This window comes from Olea europaea, chromosome 6 (genome assembly GCF_002742605.1).
Source record: "Olea europaea var. sylvestris chromosome 6, O_europaea_v1, whole genome shotgun sequence".
NCBI lineage: Eukaryota > Viridiplantae > Streptophyta > Magnoliopsida > Lamiales > Oleaceae > Olea > Olea europaea.
In genome coordinates this window covers 16536128-16542276 of record NC_036242.1, presented here as the reverse complement: position 1 = coordinate 16542276, position 6149 = coordinate 16536128, and the positions used below count along the sequence as shown (strand labels likewise).

The window sequence follows — 6149 nt, the reverse complement described above, 5'->3', positions numbered from 1 at the left end:
GTTCAGGAGGGCCTTTTGTAAGCCAAAAATTACTTTTAGAGAAGCAAAACAAGTCTAAAATATCTATATGCTTATGTGGCAAAAATTTTTATGCAATTTATATTAGCGTTATAGATGCTCTTTGGAATGAGTTGAAGGATCGGGGATAAATTTCAAGAAACATTGAAAAATTTTACTCTATTAGAATTTCTAAATGAAAGTTGATGCCACTGTTTTATTAATTTCCTATAAAGAGTTTGAGAAATGAATATAACCAAGCGTAGGACAAGAACACGAGTGCTTACTAAAAAAAGGTTGAGGATCCTGATGGAATTTACAAAGATAAATATATTGAACAATCAAGTTTGATGACAGAAAAATCTACAAGGTATGAGTCCTCTTATCAACTAAATCGTTACAAGTAATACTTAAAGTCAATTTAAAAGCCAAATTTACTTGAAAAAGGTCATTTTCTTTTAATATTAAATGGAATTCTTATATTTAATTACGATAATAGGATTAATACTAAATGGAAAACAAAAGATCTTCCACATAAAAATGTATTTCAATACGTAATGGTGACATTGATGGTAAATACTAAAGTCATTAATCGAATTCGTCAAGAAATTATCAATATCAATGGACGTGAACGTGCTAAACATTTTCTTGGCAGTCCCACACATCGAGACTCGGCACGCAAACACTAATTAATGATAGTCACTAATAGAGATAATAGACTCAGCACGCAAACACTAATTAATGCATGTGGTTTGCATCCTATATAAACCCCATAATCAATTCTTAGTGTTATCAAGCAAACGTCTTCTAATTAATAAGCACAGCCATTTATCTGAAGATACATTCCTCTGTGCCATGGCAGTCTACAAGAGCCCCTCGTCTTTTCCCAGCCATTGTTCTAATATTTATACAAAAATTGCAGATAATGGAGATATTAGACCATCTCTTGTTGCATGTAGAGCTACTCCTCAGAAGTGGACCATTCTAGAAGCAACTTCTGAACTATCTAAACCCCACCAAATTATTCTGAATGGTCAAAGTTTTAAGGTTATTTATGTTCTATAACTATATATTCACATATATTTTTTTTATATTATTAGTCGATGTATATTCACGTAAAGCAAAAAAAAAAAAAAAAAGTCTGACTTGCAGGATGAATTTTCCATGGAATATGAACAAAAACTGAAGGATGTCAGGGAAATATTGAAATCAGAGGAATTAGAAAATCAAATAGAAAGCTTAATGTTGGTGGATGCTATCTAGCGACTAGATGTTGATTACCATTTTCAGGAAGAGATTGAAGCAGTTCTTCAGCGACATTACATGGAAGCCACCACTTCTTTTGATAGATACACTCTTCACGATCTTTCACTTTTCTTCAGACTCTTGAGAGAACATGGTTTTTCCATTTCCGCAGGTTGCAATTTTTTATTTTTTATTATTTTGTCTTTGTTTGGTGCTTGTTTTTGTTAATTAATTGAAAAAAAAAAGATTATTAGTCGTAATCAAATTAATTCCGTGACACAGACATATTCAACAAATTCAATGGAAAAGATGGGGTGTTCGAAGGGAAATTAAAGCAAGATATTAGAGGATTGATGGAGTTGTATGAAGCTGCGCAGCTAGTGACAGGAGGAAAAGATATTCTTGATGAAGCAGCAAAATTTAGTGGCCAAATTGTTAGTAACAGATTGAAGCATCCTTATCACAGAAGCATTGCAAGATTTAATGCAAAGAAGTCTATTAGAGATTTCCAAGGCATAAATGGATGGAGAAAAACATTGAAAGAGCTCGCAAAAATGAATATTTCCGTGGCACGGACCGCCAACCCACAAGAACTGGACAAAATTTCCAAGTAAGAAGACATAGCACGTATGAAAATTTCTTGAATATTTTGAGGAAAACTAAAAATGGAATCTTTTGTAATTTTAGGTGGTGGAAAGACCTTGGTTTGGCTCAGGAATTAAAGAAGGCTAGGAACCAACCGTTAAAATGGTACACATGGTCTATGGCTTCCTTGAGCGATCCAAGCATGTCGGAGCAAAGGCTTGAGCTCTCCAAATCCATCACGTTTATTTACTTAATAGACGTCATTTTCGATCAATATGGGACACCAGAAGAACTTACTGTCTTTACCCGAGCTGTGCACATGTATAAAACATTTTCTTTTCTAATTTTAGAAGGGAGAGCAATAGTGGACGTGCAATATGTTTAACTTGAATATCTTTTGATGATTTATATATTTAAATTGTGTACAGGTGGGACTGTGCGGTCGTTCAGATGTTACCAAAACCCGTGAAGATGTGCTACAAAGCCCTTCTTGACACCACAAATGATATAGGCAACAAGATCTACAAAAAGCACGGATATAATCCGATTGATTCACTAAAGTCAGCAGTAAGATAGATACTCTTTTTTCATCCATGCCAATATGTGACCCTTGTTTGGTTTTGATAAAAATCAAAATTTTAGTATATTTTGATAAAATTTGATAAAATGTATGGTTAAAGTGTCAATAAAAACTATAGATTAATAAAATGTGTGGTTTTAACTTTGACTTAGATAAAAATCTAATATTTTTAGCTAAACAAAACTATGGCCTAATATATCTCTGCATGACATATGCATAGATGACATTGATGGCATATCCTTTATTTGTTGTAGTGGGGAAGTCTGTGTGACGCCTTCCTAGTAGAAGTTAAATGGTTTGCTTCAGGGCACTTGCCAACCTCACATGAGTACCTAGAAAATTGGAAGGTGAGTTCAGGAATACATGTGGTGCTCGTCCACCTCTTTTTTCTTTTGGGAGTCAATAGAAAAACAGGAGGGGCCGTTCAAGTGGATGATATAGCAGAACTCATATCCTATGTGGCCGCTATTCTCCGTCTCTGGGATGACTTTGGAAGTGCCAAGGTAATTAACTACATATTAAAATTTTATATTATAACTCCACATTACTTTTCCCCTCTATAACAATTTAACCTTTTAGGCGAGACCATTATCTAGAATTTTAAACTTTATAATTGACGCTTCCTTGTTAATTAATTACACAATGATTGTTCATTTGTTTTGTATCAAAATAACGACAGGATGAGCAGCAAGATGGAAACGATGGTTCGTACATAGAGTGCTACATGAAAGAGAATCCAGGATCAACCATTGAGACTGTGCGAGAGCATGTTATTGATATGGTATCAAGTGAATGGAAGCATCTTAACAAGGAGTGTTTTCGTTTAAATAAAAACTCATCAAGCTCATCTTTCACAAAAGCTTCTTTTAATCTTGCAAGAATGGTTCCTCTAATGTACAGTTACGATGACAATCATCAGCTCCTAATCCGTGAAGAGTTCATCAACTCCACACTCTTTGATGATACTGTCCTAGTGTACCGTCCTTAAAGAATAGCGCAAATGATAAAAATTCCACAGTTCTTGGGTCCTAGTATCTAGCCTTTTATCTCCATTAAGAAATTATCTATTGAGAATGTATGGTAGAAATAGTTGCAAAGGCGATGAATTAATGACTCGATGCAGTGACATCAATATATTTGTTGCATCATATATTGTTTGAAATTAAAAATAAAGATACATGGTACGCTCTTTGTTTGGTCAATAGATACAAGTTATTCTAATTGGCATTTTGTTCACTAGTCCACAAACAGATAGTTATGTTAAATATTATATGAGAAAATAATTGAAAAGAAAAACCACAAGGATATATTCACGTACCACAAGATTATTTATGAGCTAAGTGCATTGATCTTTAGTGATCCAACTTCCAAATGTATTGCTAGAACAAGAAAAATTGCCAAGTGATTCGTATTCTTGTAAAAGCCGTAATGCCACTATTAAAGGAGTTAAAATCACTATTTCATGCATTTCATTCTAATCAATTAAACATTTAGGGTTTGCTTGTGCCCATTTTTTGGGAAAATATATTTTGTAATATTGATTTTTTGAAGAATGTGTGATTAAAAAGTATGGGGAATTCTTTTTTATTTTTTTACATGTAAAATTATTTTATTGGGAACTGTGTGGTTCAAAAATGACCATTGGATCCAACCTTCAATTTAAATCTTACACTTGCACATCAACAACGAATGATTGCCACATCACATTATGGACACCATTATGTACAATAATTATGTACAAGTAGAATTTTCCTATAAAAAATGTGGCTCAAACAAGGGCTTAATGCTAGCCTCCCTTGTTCTCAATTTATATAGAAGAATTTTTTCCTCCCATGTTTATTTCCATTACTTTTCCTTTTGTTTTCCTTTTTTCTTTCCCAAGATCCCCGTGTTTTCTTCCTACTGTCTTTTTTCTTCTTTCGCTTCGTTTATCTTTTTCTTTTCTTTGACTAGGTCTTCAATCTTGTTTTTAGATTTCACCGACGTTGGCATCCTCATCAATCACCATTTATTGCAAATTAACAGCTAACCCAGACCCTTTTCCACTTTCCACCCAAACCCTTTACCCATTTCCTCCTTTCAAGTTCATTAAAATTTACCCAATAAATCTATGGTTTCCTCAAAATAATATTATATATCGTCAATCATTTGATTTTGGTGCAAGATAATCTTGGACCAGACTTTGAAGATGGGTACAGTAGATTTTCTTCTAACATGTAATTAGAAATTTTACGCATTCCTTTAATTTTATGATTTCTTTTCAGTATTTGATTGTGATTTAGGAGGATCCGAGTCGAGTGATGCTGATCTGTCAGATAGCTCGTTGATGGAGCTGAGGTACCATGAGATGGTGGATAGGTGCAAAGATGGAAAATAAATGCAATATTTTCTTAACTGGGGTAATTTTGACACGTTTTTGGTAATTTGACCATAACTTTGGCTACGGTTATCAAAATCGTTGTTATAACCGTAATCCGGAAAGCTCTCTTCGACGCGCACATCATGGCCACTAGCTATGCTCGGTGGTCATCAATTTTGAGCCCAAAATCCACTGTTTTCCTTTTCAAAATTCAATTTTTAGATATTTTTTACTATTTATGGTAATATTTCGTTTCCCTTTTACTAGATGTTAGAGAATCCAGATTGAACCAAATTTTTGGCAATTTTTGGCAACTTACTTCTTTTATTTCATATTTTATTTTGGTTTGATTGTTAGGATTTTGCTATTTTTGGTAATTTTTCGATAATTCCGTATTTTGCAGCTGTTTAACTCGGCTCGTGGGTTAATTTTCGTCATTCTGGATTATTAATAATATTGAGTGAAGTTTTTAGAGAATTATCTCTGTTTTTGGCACTTCTTTCTTCTTTTTTCTTGTGAATCGCCTGTTGCAACTAGCCTATAGGATAATCGCTATCCTACTCGATATCAGTTGGTATCAGAGCGTTAGTATTTTCCTGCGGTCAAATTTCGAAAACCCGTATCACAATTGTACTCGAGTCTGGGAGCATCGTGGATGGGAGGATCGCCATGTAGGCCTCGATTTCAGAGTAGATCTGCCGGAGTTTACTGGTACGTTATAGGCTGAAGGTTTTATTGATTGGCCGAATGAAGTGGAGCGAATTTTTGAGTATAAGGAGTTCCAGATCATGTCAATGTAAAATTGGTCATCGTCAAACTTAAAGGAAGAGCTTCAGCGTGGTGGGAACAGTTGAGACGTTCACGAGAACGGCAAGGCAAGTCTAAGATCACTGATTGGGAGAAGATAAAGAAAAAGATGAAAGGGCACTTTCTTCCTTTCGGCTACACTCAGTATTTGTTTTAGCTGCTCCATTCAACGAGGCAAGATACGAGATCTATTGATGATTATACGGAAGAGTTCTATCAATTGGTAGCTTGAAACGAAAAAACAAATGGTAGCATGGTATGTAGGAGGATTAAGGCAGCCCCTATAGGATGTTTTAAGCCTTCATTCATTGTGGACAGTGTCTGAAGCATACTAGTGTGCACTTGTCGTAGAAAGGCAGCAAAATAGGAAGCCAGTTGTCAGAAGTGAAAGTAGTCAGCCAGTCTGACCTCAAGCATCTCGTCCTACCTATCAGCCCTCGCGGGACAATCCTAACTCAGGCATTAAGTGCTTCAGATGTGGTGAATAGGGACATAGGGTGACTAATTGCAGGAATAACTTGAGTCAAGGTGGAGATTGCAACGATAGACTCAAATAATTAAAGGACCACTTTGCAG

At 34.9% G+C, this 6149-nt stretch overlaps 1 pseudogene; it reads left to right on the top strand.

The window, feature by feature from the left end:
* The first annotated feature begins 852 nt into the window (after window positions 1-852).
* On the top strand, window positions 853-3395 carry LOC111395217 (annotated as a pseudogene).
* Window positions 3396-6149: the final 2754 nt, after the last annotated feature.